The following is a 20,606-nucleotide window of genomic DNA, read 5'->3' as shown; positions in this document are numbered from 1 at the left end:
CCCACGGACTGTCTCGCCAGAGTGGTGCGTGCTCCAGTTATCGCTCGCTTGGACTACTGCAATGCACTCTACATGGGGCCACCTTTGAAGGTGACCCAGAAACTACAACTGATCCAGAATGCAGCAGCTAGACTGGTGACTGGGAGCGGCCGCCAAGATCACATAACACCGGTCTTGAAAGACCTACATTGGCTCCCAGTACGTTTCCAAGCACAATTCAAAGTGTTGGTGCTGACCTTTAAAGCCCTAAATGGCCTTGGTCCAGTATACCTGAAGGAGCGTCTCCACCCCCAGATCGTTCTGCCCGGACACTGAGGTCCAGCTCTGAGGGCCTTCTAGCGGTTCCCTCGCTGCGAGAAGCCAAGTTACAGGGAACCAGGCAGAGGGCCTTTTCGGTAGTGGCACCTGTCCTGTTGCACCCGCCCCACCAGGTGTCAAAAAGAATAACAACTACCAGACTTTTAGAAGACATCTGAAGGCAGCCCTGTTTAGGGAAGCTTTTACTGTTTGATGCACTATTGTATTTTAATATTTTGTTGGAAGCTGCCCAGAGTGGCTGGGGAAACCCATCCACATGAGCGTGGTATAACTAATAAATTATTATTAATAAAATATATTTGCAAGTTGGTAGCATGTGAGACTTCATCTCAGGGTTGTGGGTTCAAGCACCACATTTGGCAAAAGATTCCTGCATTTCAGGGGGTTGGACTAGATGACCTTTATATAGTCCCTTCCAACTCTACAACTATGATTCAGAACGTAATGAATACCTGCTTCCTGATGGTAATGGTAGCTTGTATCCTAGAAAGATGGGATGCTACATTTGTGTGGCTTCTCTGCATTGGACCACAGCTACTTAACAGATTGGATGGGAGGCTCAAGGAATCTGAACCAAGGAATCTGAAAGGCTATTATAAGGCTATCTCCTTCCACTGATGCCTCTGAATACCAGTTGCTTAGGACTGCAAGTGGGGAGGGCACTGCTGTTGCCCTTACTTCCAACTGGCAGGCTTCCCGTAATGGGCAGAGAGAATGAAAACTTAGCATATTAAATGAAGCTCTGCAGAAGCAATTCAGAGTTGGAGGAGGAGGAGGAGGAGCCTTAGCAACTGCTTGACAACCAAATAGCTGAATGGATACATTGCATGTGTGCATATTTGAATCCCCCCCTTTTTTTCTTTTGCTTTCAGAGACTAAGAGCAAAGAGGCAGGGTGGGGTGAGCAGGTGTGAAGATCAAGCTGGAACTGCGATACAGGCAGCTGAACTTTGCTGCTTCAGCACGCAAAAATGCTCGGACCACGTAATGGATGTTCCCATGCATGTACAGAGGACAATTTGGAGACATTTTTCAATACCTAGAAAACGGATTTTGGCCATGACATTCTGGATCCTGTGGGACAGGACTTTGCTCTCCATCCTGCAGTCTCTAAAAGCAGTTCTCTCTCAGTGCCAAGAACCCCCAAGAGGCAACATGCCTGCAGCACTTTCGTCTCTCCTGCCTCACCCTTTCCCCACTTTTGCTTGTTACAAGGATCCCTGGCCAAGACCCTTCATATGTGTATCGCCACTTCCTTGGCATCTTTTTGGGTTAGGGTTGGTCTGCTCCAGTAGCATAATTCCTGTCCAATTTCTATTTCCCTTGTTCCAGAGTAACTTTCCATAAGGGAGTGGATGCCCTAGCTGTGCGGGAATTTAAATGGAAGCTCCCCGGTCCAGTCTCTTGGCATGGAGGGGTCAAAGCAGGCAGCAGACTCCTGCCAGGAGTCAGGGCAGGAGGCAGTTGCCCAAGGCTGCTACGGATCAACGTGCACAGGCCTCCTCTAGGACCACTGCCTATCGGAGGAAGACTGGCCTATTTCTGGTAGATGGCTTAGTGCCTGATGCTTGCAGCAGTTATTAGAAGGAAGGATAACGGATAATGACTTCTTCTCTGCAGCACCAAAGAGGCCTTGATAAAGTCAGCTGATCATTCTAGATAACTCCAGGAGTTGCAGAAGACTTCCTTTCTATCTCTGGTTTATTTTATTTTCTTTCCTCAAAACAAAACTTCAAAGAGCAAAAAAATGACAAGCTCAGTGCTGTTTCTGGGCCTGATTTTAAGCAGTCAGAAAGCTGACAGCATAACAGAAATGGGAGAGATGGAGGGCCCCTGGGAGCAACAGGGTTTAACCGTTAAAGCATTTAGGCCCTTAAAAGGGCATTTCATGTGTGCTCCGACTCATAAAACTCCCCTGAAAAATTATCTGGTCAGAAACTATGAAACTGCAACCCTTCTACTGGAATAGCCTTGGAAAATATAATCAAGAGATTATCACCAGTCCAGAAAATAATGGCTTCAAAACCAGTGGATACTGATGCAGATACAGTATCCACTGCAGGTTCAAAGATAGAGTTAAATTAGATTAGCCTTTCTCAAACCTTGTGAAATATTGTTCGCAGCCTCCTCTCCTGGCTCCTTTGCCAGGGGCTTCTACCAAGAACAGCTGGGAAACCTACCCTGGTAAGCAACGATTGTGGCACTGCCCTCCTCAAGTACAGAAGGGCAAAGCAGAGAGCAGCGTTGGCCTCTCGGATATTAAACGTTAGGAAGACCTGATGGTAAGAGCCATTCAGCAGTGGAATGGGCTACCTCAGAAGGGGGTGGACTCTGGGGCAGGGAGACCGTGGCCTCAGGCACACAGTTTTTGTGGGGGTGCAAAGCAGGCACCCCCAGCACAGCTCAGCCGGGGGGCCCTTGCATGGGCAGCCAGGCAGCTCAGTGTGCCCTGCTTTGCTTGGGTGGGGGTGGGGTCACTCGTGAAGGCGAGGGCTGGGCTGACTCCCCACCACCCAGTGCATGTGCACAGTGCACACTCCCTGCCACGCGTATGCACACCCCGGGCACCAACAACTGATACTATGCCCCTGGGTGGACTCCCCTTTTGAACAGAGGTTGGATGGCCGCCTGCCAGGGATTCCTGCATTCCAGAGGGTTGGGTCCCGAAGACCCTTGGGGTCCCAACTCTACAATACTACCATCCTGTGATTCTGGTCTTCTGCCTTTTCCTGGGCAACAGAGCAGTACTTTCAGTACAATAAAAATATTTAAAAGCCAAAATATAAAGCCAGTTCAAAAACAGCAATAAAAGACAAATCAGCAAGCTCAGATTAAATACTCTAAATACTTAAAAGCAGCAATAATGAAATGCACATCTGAAGCAGATTAAACGTCATCTGGATATTTTTTTAAAAAAGCAGACTTCTCTGTGCAGAGTTCCAAATCTTGGTTGTGGCCATAAGGAAAAGAACATAGTTCAATGCCTGAGCATCTGCTCTGTATACAGAAGGTCCCCAATCTTGCAGGCAGCACTTGGAAAGAATTCCTGTCTGAAACCCAGGAGAGTTGCTGCCAGTCTGTGCTCAGAAAAGTTGAATACTTGCTCACAGATTTATTGACATCGGCACGAGATACTATAGCTAGGAAGTGGAAGGGGCAGGGTGACTATCCAATAGAAGAATGGTATAAGGAGGTGTGGGATATAGCTATAAATGATAAATTAACGTGCACTATCAAGCTAAGATGGAGAATATGGAGGAGAAATTATTTTGAGAAGATATGGAAGGTATTTGTAGAATTTGTACTGTTAAAACAGAAAGGGGTCAAACCATCGCAAGGGGTGTTGAAATGTTGGGAGGTTGGATAGTTACGATGGATAGTGGTCTCGGGGGTGGACTGCACATTTTTATTTTTATTTTTTAAAAAAAGAAAAGTTGAATAAGGGGAGACATGATAACAGGTGTGTAAAATTAGACATGGTATGGAGAAAGTGGACACAGAAAAAACTTCTCCCTGACTTATAATAGTAGAACCTCATAGGCTTCCTGTGAAGCTGAATGTTGGAAGATTCAGGACAGGGGGGGAAACAGACAGCACAGAGTTAAACTATGGAACTCTCTGACACAGGAGGCGGCGAGGGTCACCAACTTGGACAGCTTTAAAAGAGGATTGGGCAAATGCATGGAGGAGGAGAGGGCTGTCAATGGCTACCCGTTGCAGTGGCTATAGTCCTCTTCCAGTTTCAGACGCAGTGCGCCAGTTGTTTGAACCTCACAAGGAGGGGGAGTGCTGCTGTTGCACTCAGGTCCGGCTTTCAGGCTTCCAGAATGAGCACCTGGCCGGCCACTGTGAGAACAAGAGGCTGGACTAGATTACGTTTGTATGTCCATACTGAACTGGACGGACCCATGGGCAGGGGGCCGGTCCACTGTCCCTCAGACCTTGTGGGGGGCCGGACCATATTTTGAAAATAAAAATAAAAATGAACAAATTCCTATGCCCCACAAATAACCCAGAGATGCATTTTAAATAAAAGGATACTGTCAGGGGATGATTAGCTGCTTGTGCTTAAAATAGTGCCCCTTCAGAGTTTGTGCGGCCCCACAAACCTCTGTGTGTGACAGAGCTCCTCAGACATGTCTGCTCTAGTCACTAGTAGAGTCTGACAGTGGCTGCCTGCGGAAGCGCTTCCAGCAAAGAAGTTCCTTAACGGAAACGCGTCTCCTGGACTCACGACGTGGCAGCTTCCGGCGAAGCAAGGGTCTCCCTGCAGTTGCTTCTGACACCTCCCCGCTATTTTCGCTGGAAGTGTCTCTCACCCCTTTCTCTCCCCTGCTGTTTCCTGCCTGGGCTGCTGCGTCTCTCTCAGCATTACTGAGATCCTCCTCCAGAGACCCCTCGCTCCCCCTCCTTGTCCCTGCTTTAGCTGCTGACTCTCTCCCAGTCTTTGGGAGCCCTACCACCTCCCTTTCCTCTGATGTCAGTTCCCTGACATCCACCTCCCCTCCAGGGCCCCCTTCTCCCCCGCCCCTACTCTCTCCTCTGGGCGGTGAGGAGCTGAAACCCTGAAAAGAATCCTCTTCATCTTCAGACGTCTCGAACATTTCCCTCCATCGGTCTTCGTTCCGACTCGCTGAATCCTCCTCCACCTCGGAATCAGAGAACCCCTCCAACTCTTCTTCTTCGTCGGTGGTGGCGAAGTATTCCCTCCGGAACCTCGCCACTGGCTGGGGTTTACGAGGGAATCTCTGATGAAAAGTTTCAATCAAAACCTCGTCATCTACATCCTCTGCCCTGACCCAGGTGTTTTCCGACTCCGGCTCCCCTTCCCACATTACCAAATACTCTACTTGCTCTCCCTTCCACCTGGAATCGAGAATCTCCGCTACATGGTAGCTGTGTTCTTTTTCCTCCATAGCTGGTCCCCTATTGACCCTCCCCTCTCTGTCCCCTATATACGGTGACAGCAACGACCTGTGGAACACTGGGTGCAACTTCATGTGGTTCGGTAACCGGAGTCTGAAAGCCACTGGGTTGACCTGTTGCGTGACTTCAAATGGGCCCAGTCTTTTGGGTCTTAACTTCTTACAACCTCCTTTAAATGGTAACCCTTGGGTGGACAGCCACACCTGGTCCCCCACCCTAATGCTTTCCCCTTCCCTTCTGGTTTTGTCTGCCTGCCTCTTATATTCCTCCTTCGCCCTGTTTAAATTAAGTTGGAGCTGGCGATGGATCGCTTCCATTTCTTCAACGAACTGTTCTGCGGCTGGAACGCTCCAGTTCTCCCCTTCCCCCCCTGGGAAGGCTCGGGGATGACACCCGTGATTAGCCAAAAAAGGGCTCATCCCCGTGGACACGTTCTCTGCATTGTTGTAGGCAAATTCTGCCAACGCCAGCTTCTCCACCCAATCATTCTCTCTGTCATTCACATAACACCTCAAATATTGCTGGAGGACACCATTAGCTCTTTCCGCCTGCCCGTTGGTTTCTGGATGACGGGCAGTAGAGAAATTCACCTCTACATGCAATAAGCTCATGAGCTTCCTCCAGAACCTGGAAGTAAATTGTTTCCCTCGGTCAGAAACCACCCTCAAGGGGGCGCCATGCAGCCTAAACACATTTTCCACAAACAATTTAGCGGTTTCTTCCGCTGTGACCGCATGTGAGCAGGCTATAAAGTGGGCCATCTTGGTTAACAGGTCTACCACAACCATGATGGCTGTTTTCCCTTTGGACCTGGGCAGATCAGTCATGAAATCTATTGCCACTGCCTCCCATGGCCTTTCCGGCGTGGGTAGTGGTTCTAATAAACCTGCCGGTGCCCGCCTCTCCCCCTTGGCTCGTTGGCATCGGTCACACCCTCTCACATATTCCCGCACATCTTCCCTGACCTTGGGCCACCAGAATTCCCTGGTAACCAGCCACATGGTTTTGTGTTGCCCAAAATGCCCTGCTGTGGGGCTATCGTGCAGTTGCTTGAGTACCTTTTCCCTCAATTCCCCTTCAGGTATGTATAACGCTCCCTTGTAGTACAACGCCCCATCTCTCTCCTCAAAACCCCCGGGTTTGTCTCCCTCCCTCCTGAGACCCCTGAGTTTGTCCTGGGCGTATTCATCCTGCACCGTTCCCTCTACCAGTTCCCTTTGCCCCACCAATGCCGCCCCACACACCCAGCGGTCCTCGGGAATGACATGGGTCTCTTCGGGTGCACCCTCTCCCTCCAAATATTCAGGTTTGCGTGAGAGAGCGTCCGCCCTAACGTTCTCCGGGCCTGGTACGTAACAAATCTCAAAGTTAAATTTGGAGAACTCCTGGGCCCATCTCAACTGCCGTTGGTTGAGCACTCGCGCAGTTCTCCAATACTCTAGATTCTTATGGTCCGTGCACACTTGCACCTTCTGTTGTGCACCAATTAGCAGGTGCCTCCATCTCCGGAAGGCCTCATGAATCGCAAGAAGTTCCCGGTCGTACACCGTGTAGTTCCTCTCAGATTTGTTCAGCTTTCGCGAAAAGAAGGCACACGGTCGCCACTCTGACCCCTCCTTCCCTGGCTGCAGAAGAAGCACCGCCCCTATGGCTCTGTCAGAAGCGTCTGTTTCGACCCTCAGCTTTTTTTGTAAATCCACATGTAGAAGTTGTTCATCCGAGGCGAAGGCCCTTTTCAGTTCCTCAAACGCTCGCTCCGCCTCCCCCGTCCAAACAAACTTCTTTTTACTGCTGAGACAGTCCGTGATGGGCGCCGTCAGGTGGGCGAAGTTTCGGATGAACTTACGATAAAAGTTTCCAAACCCTAGGAACCTCTGCACATCCTTCTTGGTCTTGGGTGTTTTCCATTCCAGCACCGCTTGAACCTTGCCGGGGTCCATGGCCAACCCCTTGTCTGACAAGCGGTACCCCAGGAATTCCACCTCCTTGGTATGAAACTGACACTTCTCCAGTTTCACCCACAGTCTGTTGGCTTGCAGCCTGCTCAACACTTCTCTGACGTCTCTCACATGTTGCTCCTCATTCTCCGAATACACCAACACGTCATCTAAGAAGGCCACGCAATTCTTGTAGAGCAAAGGCCCCAGTACGTGGTTCATGAAGGCTTGAAAACACGCGGAGCCTGTTTGTAATCCAAAAGGCATAACGAGGTATTCAAATGCCCCCAAAGGGGTGAACATGGTGGTCTTCCATTCATCCCCTTTCCTTATACGTATCAGGTTGTACGCCCCCCTTAGGTCCAGCTTTGTAAAAATCTTTCCTTTTCGCACCCTGGTCAAAATATCATCAATCCTGGGCATAGGAAAAGCCGCCGGCTCTGTCACTGCATTTAGGCGCCGAAAGTCACATACCAGCCTCGGCTTGTCCGTGTTTTTTTTTATCCACAAAAAACACTGGGCTACCCCCCGCTGCCTTGGACTCTCTGATGAAGCCTCTCTTCAGGTTCTTGTCAATGAACGCTCGCAACTCCTGCATTTCCCTGTCTGACATGGCATACAACTTGCCTACAGGAAGCTGTGCTCCAGGGAGTAAATTGATCTGGCAATCAAAGGGCCTATGCGGGGGTAGTTGGTCAGCTTCCTTCTCGCTGAACACGTCGCTGAGATCAGCATACTGTGGTGGCACCTTCCCCTTCTCCATTACTTCAGTCCCTGCTAGGGTGGCTTGGGCCCCTGCTGACCCCTTTTCCCCCCTGCAGTGTTCTAAGCAATGTGCTGAACCGAAGGAAACCACTCTTTGATGCCAGCCCACCAGCGGATCATGTAAGGCTAGCCAGCTCATTCCCAAAATAATGGGAGCGCCTCCCAAGGTGGCCACATTAAACGCTATCAGTTCTGTGTGCCTTGCCACCCTCATTATCATTGGGACGGTCTGCAAGCTGACTCCTCCTCCCAACAGTTCCCTGCCATCGATCGTGGTCACCTGCAGGGGGTTGCTTAAAGGGATAGTCTGTATCTGATGTTCAGCAGCAAACTCCTTGCTCATAAAATTGCAGGAGCTGCCTGAGTCCAACAGCGCCTTTATTTTTAGGGGGTGTCCATTTTGCAGCTCTAGCGACACTTCAATCACTAGAGCAGGTCGAGGAGCTTCTGGCACGGGCACTTTCACTGCTCTTTGGCCTGGCTGCAGTGCCCTGACTCTGGCAACCAGGCGTTGGCTTTTACCTGCTCCGTTTCTCCCTGCTCTTCCCCCTCAACTGCTCCCACCATCCCTTGCCATTCCTTCCTCTGGGGGCAGACTCGGGCAAAGTGGCCTGGCTGTTGGCAGAGATAGCATTTCCGGGCTCCCTTTCCCTCCTTCTTCGCCCCCTCACTGGGCTTTGAAACTGCGCGCGCGCGGGCTGTTCCGATTTCCATCGGCTCTGCCGGCGGGAAAGCTGGCTCAGGAATGTCTGGAATGCGTAACTCCTTCCAACGTTCCCCTCTCCCTTCCCGCCTCTCCAAGGCTCTTGCCTCCTGGCGCGCTCCAATGGTCAGCGCAGATTTGGTCAGCTGATCCATAGACACCGCCCTGGGGCTCCTGGCCAGCTCGTCCTTCACAGCTGAAGAAAGACCTTCTTCAAATAGCATCTGAATTGGTGCTGCCGATAAATCCCACCCCAATCTGTGAATCAGCATGGTAAATTCAGTCCAGTACTCACGGACAGATCTGCTTCCCTGCTTGCAAGCCATTAGCTGTCTGCGCACCACCCCTTCCTCAATATCGCTGGAAAACATGATATCCATTGCACGAAAGAATTTCATAGTGTCCTTTAGGATATCGTTGTGCGTTGCCATCAGGGGTCGAACCCAGTCCCGCGCCCCCTTCTCAAGATGCCCAATTACGAAAGCAACTCGCGATTCCTCATCAGGGAACTCATCAAACTGCACATTCAGGGCATATTGCATCTCAGTCCTAAAGGCATGGTAATCCTTGGGGTCCCCCCCAAACTTCTGCACCAATCCTGGTACCTTTCTGGGGAACTGAGTGGTTCTCCCCTTTTTGTCAGCATCCTGAGCCCTTCTCTCCTCGAGCCTCGCCGTCTGCAGCGCAAGTTGGACCTCCAACGCTCGGTATCTTTCCTCCAAGCTTGGACCAGCTCCACCCCCTGCTCCTCCGGCTCCGTCTCCGGCTGGGTCGCTCATGATGCTTTCTCCTGCACAGGCAGCGTACAGAGACTGTCAGACTGCTGTCAGGGGATGATTAGCTGCTTGTGCTTAAAATAGTGCCCCTTCAGAGTTTGTGCGGCCCCACAAACCTCTGTGTGTGACAGAGCTCCTCAGACATGTCTGCTCTAGTCACTAGTAGAGTCTGACAGTGGCTGCCTGCGGAAGCGCTTCCAGCAAAGAAGTTCCTTAACGGAAACGCGTCTCCTGGACTCACGACGTGGCAGCTTCCGGCGAAGCAAGGGTCTCCCTGCAGTTGCTTCTGACACCTCCCCGCTATTTTCGCTGGAAGTGTCTCTCACCCCTTTCTCTCCCCTGCTGTTTCCTGCCTGGGCTGCTGCGTCTCTCTCAGCATTACTGAGATCCTCCTCCAGAGACCCCTCGCTCCCCCTCCTTGTCCCTGCTTTAGCTGCTGACTCTCTCCCAGTCTTTGGGAGCCCTACCACCTCCCTTTCCTCTGATGTCAGTTCCCTGACAGATACATTCTACTCATGTAAAAACACGTTGATTCCCGGACTGTCTGTGGGCTGGATTGAGAAGGTGATTGGGCAGGATCCGGCCCCCAGGCCTTAGTTTGCCTGCCGATGGTCTGATGTATAAAGCAGCTTCCTAAGACCTTGGCGGTCATTCCTCTTCTGGTCACTGCTATAGACGCACGACCTGTCTGTCTCCAGGCACTGCGGTTGTCTGCAGGAGATTCCCACCTGGCGGGGCTGATGCTGCCAGCCTTCATGTCACATTCACAGACATCTTTGTAATGTAGAGTTGGTCTCCCAGCTGGCTTGGTGCCTGAAGCCAGCTGCCCATAGAGTACATCCTTGGGAATACTGTCATCTTCCATGCTGTGGACAAGACTAAGACAGCATAGATGCCACTGAGGCAGAAAGGAAAACATGCTGGGAATGTTGGCTTGGGAGAGCAGATTTTTTGTTTGGGATTCTGTCCTGTCATGTGATGCCCAAAATCTTCCTGGCGCAGCACATGTGGAAGGCATTGAGGATCGCTCCTGGCAGGTGTCAGTTGCCCACGACGCACTACCATAAAGCAGCGTGTTCAGCAGGCAAGCCTGGTAGAGCTTCATCTTGGTATTGGTTTGTTAGCACCACATTCTTCCCTACCCTTTTGGAGAGACGAGCCAGTGCTGTAGTCGTTGTTGCAGTAAAGGGCTTGTATGCACCCACCGTCCTCACCAGAGAGCACTCTGGCCAGCTCATTCTGGACCAGCTGAAGTTGCCACTGCTATTTCAGGGAAGCCTCATATGGGGAGTGCATTACAGTGAACCTCTAGAGATGTGGCAGAAAGCAGCCTTGCCCAACCTGGTGCGCTCCAGATGCTTCAGACCACAACTCCCGCCAGGCACACAGCTGATGGGAGTTGTAGTTCAAAGCAGCTGGAAGGCACCAGGTTGGGGAACCTTGGACTAAAGCATGTGTCACTGTAGCCAGATCTAACCTCTTCAGGAAAACATTTAATTGCCTAATCAATTAATGATACAACCCTCTCTAGGTATTTTCAGAAGTAAGTCCAACCACCCTCAGTGATGCAGACTGCATGGTAAGCTTTCTTCCATCCAACAGCATGCTTTGTAAGTCCAGCATAAAAATGTAATGTCTGATTTACTCTCTGTTTGTTTGCTTAGATGATAAATGATGATGTATTACAACCACACATCTTTTATTCCCAGCCACTTTATATTCCCCATGTTCACCAGGACTACATTTTTGTTGCCCTTATGAAAGTGGAGTGCTGGCCATATATATTTGTAAACAGAAACCATTGGGGTAAAAGTCCTTGCCTTTAGCAGCATCTGCGTCATTCGCCCCTTTTCTTCAGAGGAGCCGCTACCAACAAGAGCTTGGGGTTCTGATGATGCACATTTATAGGCCTGCTCCAGTAGCTGGTGCAACATCTGGGCTTTCCTTCCGTCTTGTGGTTTTATTATTCCTTGTTGCAGACCCTGCTTCGGATTTATCCCACCACAGTGGTGGAGGCATGAACAACTTGAACATCGTCTGGTTCCTGAGCAGCTTTGAAGGAAAGAATTGCAAAGCAGAAATGCGGGTTTTCATTCCTGGAGGCCTGCCAGGGGCTAATTGGTGAGATTCATGATTAGAAGCCCTGCTGTATGTGTAGGTTTAATAAACTGTGAACATCTGGTTCCAGCAGGGCCAAGAAGGAGGAGGCCTCACTCTGTATTGCTTTTGCATAAACCCTATAAATCCCATTTGAGATGAATATTTATTTGTACTTCTGTACAGTTAGGAGAGGAAAAGGTGACACAAACCCACTTTGTGATGTTTCATTTGCTCTTGTGCAATAAATCACTTTCTAAGGTCAGTGCGCAGCAGGAACCACAGCATTAGTCAGACCTTCCTCAATAAAGCACTAGGGAGTCAGAGGAGGCACCGGGTTCCTCCCAGTCAGTGGAAGAGCATCTTCTTTGTCCTGCAGAAGGCCCCAGCTTCTGTCCTCAGCATCTCCTGCCAGGGCTGGCTGTGTCCACTGCTGGAAGATTTATCTGGGAAATGCAACGTCTACTATGGAGTGATGCTCATCTTCATTGCTGCTTCAACTCATGAATCACATAAATATTTCAGCTGGACATGAGTGGAGAAAGGATGGCACATATTACAGAAAAGAAAAGCAAGGAGGAAAGACCCAGATTTCTGTGACGTTTGCTCCTTAACGCAAATCTTGTAATTCTAGCTGCTGACCAATATCCAAATACCTGTGTTAGCTGCCTAGTCTTAGACAAGGCCTGACTGCATTTTTCCAACTTCAGGGCAAATGTGATCCAAGGATGGTTGAATCTATCAATTCTGGTTTCTCACAGCTTCTCATTTTTCCAGTCTTAAGTTTGGTTCACCACTTTACCACATTTTTTTAAAAGGTCCTCATGAAATTCATCAGCATTTCAGTGCAGTTTTCTAAGCTGTTATATTCAATTTTTTCTGACATGCACATTTTTGCAAAGCAATTTGCCTGAAAATAAAGAGTTTTCATGGGATATTTTCACACTTTCCTGTAATATTTGTGGTTTTGTACCCATTTCTTGTCTGGAGCACTGCCTTGCAAAATTCAGGGAAGTGTGGATTTTGAAGGGTGACTGGTTTTTTGAAGGATGACTGTGAGCAGACTAAGCCTACTCACATTGTGCTTAGTGGAGCATAGGATCTCATTCTTGGATTAAAATGAGGAGCAAGGATACTAGTTTCAGCCCATCGTTCTTAGCACAGAGAGAGACCATAATGGAGTGGAGGAAAGGGCTTGGCAGATCTTTAAAATTAGCTATATTCCCTTTGATCCCAAACGTCCCTTCTGTGTTGGTTCCTTAAATACCAATATATGAAGTCTGAATAATTCTCCCAGACTTGCTGAGAGCCTAGCACGCCTCTGGGGAGCCAGATGGTTACAGTGATTAGTAATGGGATCGGGCCTTTTGCTTGAGGGACACAGCCTGGATCTTCCAGACTTGAAATGGCTAAAGCTTAGCCTGGATTATCTGCCAGGAATGGGAACTTGAGCCAAGTGCAGACATTACAATTACAACACACCTAAGTCTACCGTCGAATCCCCACAACGGGGTGACCTCCCGTTGCTTGGTCCCTGCTCCTGCCAACCTAGCAGTTCGAAAGCACGTCAAAGTGCAAGTAGATAAATAGGTACCGCTCCGGCGGGAAGGGAAACGCTGTTTCCATGTGCTTCTCTGGTTTGCCAGAAGCAGCTCAGTCCTGCTGGCCACATGACCCGGAAGCTGTATGCCGGCTCCCTCGGCCAATAAAGCGAGATGAGCGCCACAACCCCAGAGTCGGTCACGACTGGACCTAATGATCAGGGGTCCCTTTACCTTTAAGCCTACCATGAAGTAGCATTTTTGTTTGTTTGTACTGTCTAACGCGCAGTTGGCAAATTGGGTCCTTTGCTCTCCACCTCCCAAATTCCAGGTCTTGGTGTCATAAATTTTCTCGACAGTGTTTGGAATGTTTCCTTGGAGTTCATGGTTTTGAGTGACATTGTGTGTCTGCCAAAACAGTTGATGTGAGCACCTGAGACTGTCTAGCATTCTGTTGTCTGTGGTTGTGCTGGACAGGACTGGAGCCCCAGATGCTCCAGGATTTTGTGTGTGTCTTTATTTCCCCCCTCATCTGTGTGGTATAGTGATTAGAGTGCCAGATTAATACGGGGAGACCAGGGTTCGAATTCCCACTTAGCCATCAAGCTCATTGGGTGACCTGAAGCCAGTCACTTTCTCTCAGCCAAAGCTACCTCACAGGGCTATCGTGAAGCGTGTGCTCTGCCTTGAGCTCGTTGGAGGAGAAGTGAGGTATAAATGTCATGAATCAATAAATGTGTGCTGTGTTCTTGCCTGAGGAAAGAAAAGCCTCTTCAGTGGAATTATTTTGAAGACACGGAGGTTTGCTTTCTTTCTGCACAGCTTCCATATTCTGTCTTCAGTAACCGGAAAGACAATGCATAGTTCTATTCTAACTGATTGATCAGAGAAATGTATATAAATAACCTGTCTTGTTGAGATAAGTAAGGATTTTCTGATCTCGGGGGCACAATCTTGTATAAGTTTGAATCAAATCTACTGGGGAGTTCCAGTTGTGCAAACCCCACCCACCTGCCCACTGCTGCTTCCTTGATTCAGTTTGACCTCTGCAGGAGACCTCTATTGTGGATTATGCTCTAAATGACTCTCACGGACACAGAAGTATCAAGGCAACAAGTCTCCCAAACACCCAGTGCCTGCTGGAGAGGGCAAGAAAGCTGCATATTCAGCTAAATTCCCAGAACAGGTGTGGAGCTGCTGAAAGCAGAGGAAGGCTGTTCCAGATGTTGGCAGCTGCCGCAGGAGAGGCCTTCGCATTATCTATGGTAATATTTTCTGAGAAGCTGTTTAGAGATTTGTTTCTGAGTGGGGGAAGGGGGGAAGGAGACTTTAAATGCATGCAAACCCTTTTTATGGTGCATAGATATGAAGCAAATGTTGCTTCCATCTGTCCTGTCATTGCAGAGTCTGGTGAATGAGGTTCTCCAGTGCCTCTGCCCTGCTCAACTCTGTGACTGATGTAGGAAAGGGATCCTGTTTCCTTAGTCAGGGCAGCGTACTTGTTCACTGTGGCCAGTAAAACGACAACGGAGCCAACATTTTTGGACAGCAGAGCCAAACTGGACATTCTTCCACGTCTATAATCGGATCTGATTATAAATCAATTTGCTATGCACATAGCTCCCCCTTGGAGGCTGTTCTTGATTAACATGGAGGGAGGGAGCATGGCCATCCCCTGTCCAGAAGGAGGAGCAAAGTCATCTCCCCTTTTGCCTTTCCATCACTGGGACCATCACTGGGTGAGTGAGCACCCGCTTTGCATTCAGAAGGTTCAAACCTTGAGCCACTATCCTGAACCCCTCAGAGGAATTGTGGAAAGGGGGGTCAGATGAGGAGGAATGGGAGGAGATCAGGGAGTCGCAGGAGTCGGACCCATGGGAAGCACCTAGAGCAGAGGTTTTCAACCTTTTTAGTCCACAACTCCCTTAACCAACTACATTCTTTCTGCAGCATCCCTGTGGGGCTCAGGAGCCCAGTTATGTCGCCCCTTTCCTGCAGACCTGGCAGCCCCTCACCCCTCCCTTGTGGAGGGTTCCCTCAGCCTTCTCTCCTTGGCAGTCCTCTGAGCAGCTGCTGCTGCTGCTGTCTCTGAGCTGCCTCCCCACCCCCACCCCAAAGAGAGGTGCTTCCCAGAGGCACCATTTACCTGCAGAGCTTATAGCCAGGGAAGAGGGAAAGAAAGAGGGGCAGAGACCAGTGTTGCCTGCAGCACCCATGACCATCATTCAAGGCACCCTAGGGTGTCACAGCACACTAGTTGAAAACCACTGTCCTAAAGGATTGGAGTATGCTGATTCAGGACCTCGGGACAAGTTCGCCCCTGGTGAGGATCCCAGCGGTCCTGGGGGTGGAGACTCTGATGCAGAGAGAGGACCAAGTGGTTGTCAGCAGAACTGCCTGCCTCAGTGCCATGACATCTCCCAAGCGCAGACTAGGTGACTCAGACACCTTCCCCTGTCAGTGGGGAGCCCTCCTTTTCAGGGGAGGTGCTAGGGTGAATTTGACATCTCCATCTCCAAGGATGTGCCAGTGTGAATGTGTTGTTAGAACCACCCCAATCCCCAAGTGGTGAGTGATTCCAAGGGTTGCGGACACTTACCCCCGAGTTCAGTCTCCTTGGAATGAAGGTCAGCAGAGACTGTGGTGTCTATAGGATATATGGTTTATTTACCCATGAATACAAAAACCAGAGCCAAAGGGAGCGGTGCTCATAGCATTAACACCCTAACATACCTTGCTTCCAGGAGAGTTCTAGAGCCCAGCACCGAGCTAACATGTCTCTGTCTCTTCTCAGCCTGCAGACTGCTTTTGCTCAGCTCACACACAACTCTTCTCCTACTGTTCCCTATCAACCAGTGCAGAGAGAAGAAACGCCATGGTGCATCTGCAGCAGCACAAGCTGATGACTTCATCTGCCACAGCTGCAGTAAAACATGTCTGTCCTATATTAGGCTCTACAGCCACAGCAGGCGCTGGAACCTTCAAACCATTCAACTTCACCTGCAAAGGCAGATTCCTTCATTGTCTCCCAAGACCAGGTGAGGTGGGGAAATGCTCACCCATTTGCCCAGAGGGCACAATCACTTATTGTAGCTCTTGCAACTCAACTCACTCCTTGGGAATGCTGATCATGGTGCTTAACTAGCTGGCCACAACCATTGACTAGACCAAGGGACTCGTTTTTGCTCTCATACCTTATGCGCCACAGGAACAGGAGCCCAAGAACTGGGAGAGGCACAGGTGATCCTACAGACCAGTCCCCCAACATGCTCAGCCAGCTTGGAGGAGTGTTTGCTTACTTGCCCAGTCCCAAGACTAAGGATGGTTACTGCGTGTATAGCTGGGCCCCACCCACTCTTAAAAGGAGAGCATTGGGGAATGTTTCTCAAGGATTGGGGTATTATGGGATTGCTGTAAGGACTGAACCCCCTAAAAGCTCCTTACAAATGCCAGGTAATATGATTGTACGTTGCACGACTTCAGGTGAACTTGAATGAACCAAGCAGAAATTTATTTCTGCAACTGACAGCTAGTGCAGCTATTGATCCAAATATATACCGTATTTTTCGCCCTATAGGACACACTTTTTCCCCTCCAAAAATGAAGGGGAAATGTGTGTGCATCCTATGGGGCGAATGCAGGCTTTCACTGAAGCCTGGAGAGCGAGAGGGGTCAGTGCGCACCGACCCCTCTCACTCTCCAGGCTTCAGGAGAGCCGCAGCGCCAGCCCCACAAGGTCGGGGGACAGAGGGAGGTGGAACACCGCCATCCCGCTGTCTCCCAAAGTGGTTTGGAGGCTGGCAGCGGGGAGACCCCGCCGCCAGCCCCGCAAGCTCTGGGGACAGTGGGGAGGCACAGCGCGTCTTCCTGCTGTCCCCGGAACTGATCTGAAGGCGGGCGGCGGGGAAAAGAGCGCTTCTCCCCGCTGCCTGCCCCACAAGCTCCGGGGACAGCAGGGAGATGCAGCGCATCTTCCTGCTGTCCCCAGACCTGATCTCAAGGAGGGTGGCGGGGAGAAGAGCGCTTCTCCCCACTGCCTGCCCCACAAGCTCCGGGGACAGTGTGGAGACGCAGCGTGTCTTCCTGCTGTCCCCGGACCTGATCTGAAGGCGGGCGGCGGGGAGAAGAGCGCTTCTTCCCGCTGCCTGCCCCACAAGATCTGGGGACAGCAGGGAGATGCAGCGCGTCTTCCCACTGTCCCCGGACCTGATCTCAAGGCGGGCAGTGGGGAGAAGAGCGCTTCTCCCCGCTGCCTGCCCCACAAGCGCCTGGGGGGGGGGAAAATAATTTTTTTCCCTTTATTTCCCCCCCAAAAAACTTGATGCGTCCTATGGGCCGGTGCGTCCTATGGGGCGAAAAATACAGTATATCCTGACATAGTCCTGCCAGAGAGCTAAGACTAGCTGGGGAGGCCCTCTGTCCGTGATGTGTAGGCAGCCGTTCTCCATGGTGCCCCACCCATGGTTTTGTAGTGGTTCTGGTGAAGGAGCCCCAGCTGATCCTGCCCACCCTATTTACTGAAGAAACGGGACCAACCATTTTAATCCATTCCTGTCTTTCTGTCTGGAAATCAGGACATGAAAGCAACAATTTGAGCATCCCAGTAAAATCCAAAGTTCCTGGGCTGTCTCAGGGGCTGTCTCTGGCCATGGCATGGGAAGACCATGGATGTACAGGTGCTTTTCTACACCTGCAGATCTTTCACAACCTGTCTCTGGGATGGTTTGTTCAGTTCAGGGAGCGGCACAATCTGTTATTGTGATTCTGAAGGTCCTTGGCCTACTTTGGTGGCCAAACAGCTCAGGACTTATATAAGCCTTTCTAGAATGTTTCAAAAATAACATTGTTCTCCCTTCCTTCCCAGCCTGCAGGGGAAAGAGTTCGGAACACTTTGCTCCCATCCAAGGCTAAACTCAGCATCTGGCTGAAGACTCACCAGCCTCCTTGTGTCTGTGACACCTTTTCTGCATTTCTGAGGCTCCATGCATATGTTCAGGGAGCAGGCGGGGGGGGGGGGAGGGAGAGGAAGCAGGTCCTGATCAAATTACCAAAGCAGGGTGTTAGCAAATTTCTTGTTTGCATGACAGAGTAGTTCACATGCTCCTGTGGAAGAATCAGATCTGAGAGTCAAGGAGAGTGTAGTGGTTAGAGCATCAGACAAGGACCTGAGAGAGACCTAGTTTCAAATCCCTGTTTTGTTAGGGCGTGCTGAATTTTTCAACTTTCAAATTCAAAAAATGAGGGGTGCAAAAAGTTGTAACATGACTTGGGAATTAAAAAGGTTAAATTAGTATAATTTAGATTTGCTTGGTAAATAACACGTGTGTAAAATTGTATAGAAATCATTAAAAATAATTGTCACGTACTTGTAGTTATATATTTATATTATTTATATACAGTGGACCCTCAGGTTACGTTACCTTTGGGTGACGTAACTTTCGGGTTGCGAATGTGGCAAACCCAGAAGTGTATTCTTCCGTGTTTCGCCATGCTCGCATGCGCAGAAGCGCTTTATTGCGCTGCGCATGTGTGTAGAAGCAGCGCCTCTACTTGCAGATTTTTCGGGATACGTATGGACCCCTGGAATGAATTACATTCATATCCAGATGGTCCACTGTATTATATACAGTGCTATTTTTCTAGAAAAAGAGGTGCTGGAACTCATCGTGGACGCCTCCCTGGTTCTCTTGTAATGGCAATGGCGCCTACCTGAGAGGGGCCGGAACAGAGTTTTGGTGAATTCTGGCTGGAAAAAAACCCTGGTTATACATACCTGTATATTACCTGAGACTTTCGGAAGGTAAAATTTAAATTATTTGGTTTTCTAAGAGCAGTTTATGTGCTTCTTAATCAAATGTAGACTTACCAAATTAAATGTTGTCCAATCACAGTACTAATAGCAGATTTGAATTCCCCACACCCATGTTATTGAGACCACTCACTGAAGAAATTTGCAAAAAATAAGTTTCACCCCCTAAAATGACACGTCCTACTGCTCTAGGCATGAAGCGCGCTGGGTGACCTAGAACCAGTCACCGTCTCTCTGCCTAAACCAGTGTTTCCCAACCTTTTTTGGGCAAAGGCACACTTGTTTCATGAAAAAAATCTCGAGGCACACCACCATGCCAGATGGGGAAAGGTCACTTTTTACTTATGTAAAAAAAAATAAAAAAATAGTAACAGCATAGAAGGTAATGGTTATCTCTTTGATGTCTGATGGGAGGGCATTCCACAGGGCGGGCGCCACTACCGAGAAGGCCCTCTGCCTGGTTCCCTGTAACCTCACTTTTCACAGTGAGGGAATTGCCAGAAGGCCCTGGGAGCTGGACCTCCTTGTCTGGGCTGAACGACGGGGGTGGAGATATATACAGGGTATACAGGGCCGAGGCCATTCAGGGCTTTAAAGGTCAGCACCAACACTTTGAATTGTGCTCGGAAACATACTGGGAGCCAATGTAGGTCTTTCAAGACTGTCGTTACGTGGTCTCGGCGGCAGGTAGCAGCGCTCACAGCTTACGGACTGCACAGTGTAACAGGTGTCTGGCCCAGCAGCCTAAGGCGGACAAGCCACTGAAACAGGCATTCAGAATCCATTCATTTCATAAAACCTGCAGGGCTCAATCCCAGTGTTTGTGTATGTGTGTGTTTCTGTTTTGCCCAAGGGTCTGGGGGTGGGAGAGAGCTCTTTAGCATGATGCTTTTAAAACAATTAAATTATCAACAAACAAACCTGATGATACGAATAGCAACGTCAGGTGCTACGGGGGGGGGGAAGGGGGCCTACTCGGAAGTAAATACTGCGTCCAGGCGCAATTAGCGCTGATTTAAGGTGCACCAAGACTGCCTAAAAACCTCACCAAAGATATGCAACAAAGCGCTTCGTTGCAGAGGGGAGAGTTTGTGCACCGTGGAGGCTGGAGGGCTTCTATTCTACATGCGGGGGTTGGGGGGGGCGAGGAAAATGTGCTCCGTGGGGGGGGGGGCGGGGAAGGCAAGAAAAGGAGCTGAGCTCTAACTATAGGCTCCCACGCTTGAGCAGGCCCGACTCGGTGGGGCGGACCACCCTCTCTCCTGGAAGAGGAGGAGGAGATTCCCATCCACGGTGTGGCCTCCCGCGCTCCTGAACGGGAAATCTCTGCAGCCCAAGACGCTCCGCGAGGCAGCTCCTCCCTTTCTGCCTTGAGCCGCCGCCAGCCGCGCCCCCCTCCCCAGTTATCTGCTGCCTGCCAAGCCCCGCCCCTCTTCATTGTCCTCCCCTTCTGTTTATACACAAAGACCCCCCATCTTCTTCCCCCTTCCCCTTCCTCCATCCTTCGCTTTTTTCCCTCTCTTTCCTTTTTTTTAAAAAATATTTTCTCTTCCCCTTCTTTTTTTCCACCCTTTCTTTTTTCTCTTTCTCCCCCCCCCTCCCCGCCCTCCTGCCTTCCTGGGTTAAAGGATTTGAGCAATGGGTCTGGAGGTGGAGCTCGTCGGAGGATTAGCCCGACTCGCCCGCCTCCCTCCCACGGCACACCAGGCAACGTCCGGCGGCACACTAGTGTGCC

This window comes from Podarcis vaucheri, assembly GCF_965113315.1.
Source record: "Podarcis vaucheri genome assembly, chromosome: 14".
NCBI classification, from domain to species: Eukaryota; Metazoa; Chordata; class Lepidosauria; order Squamata; family Lacertidae; genus Podarcis; species Podarcis vaucheri.
The sequence above is the reverse complement of the archived record's forward strand: the minus strand, read 5'-3'. Positions refer to the sequence as shown.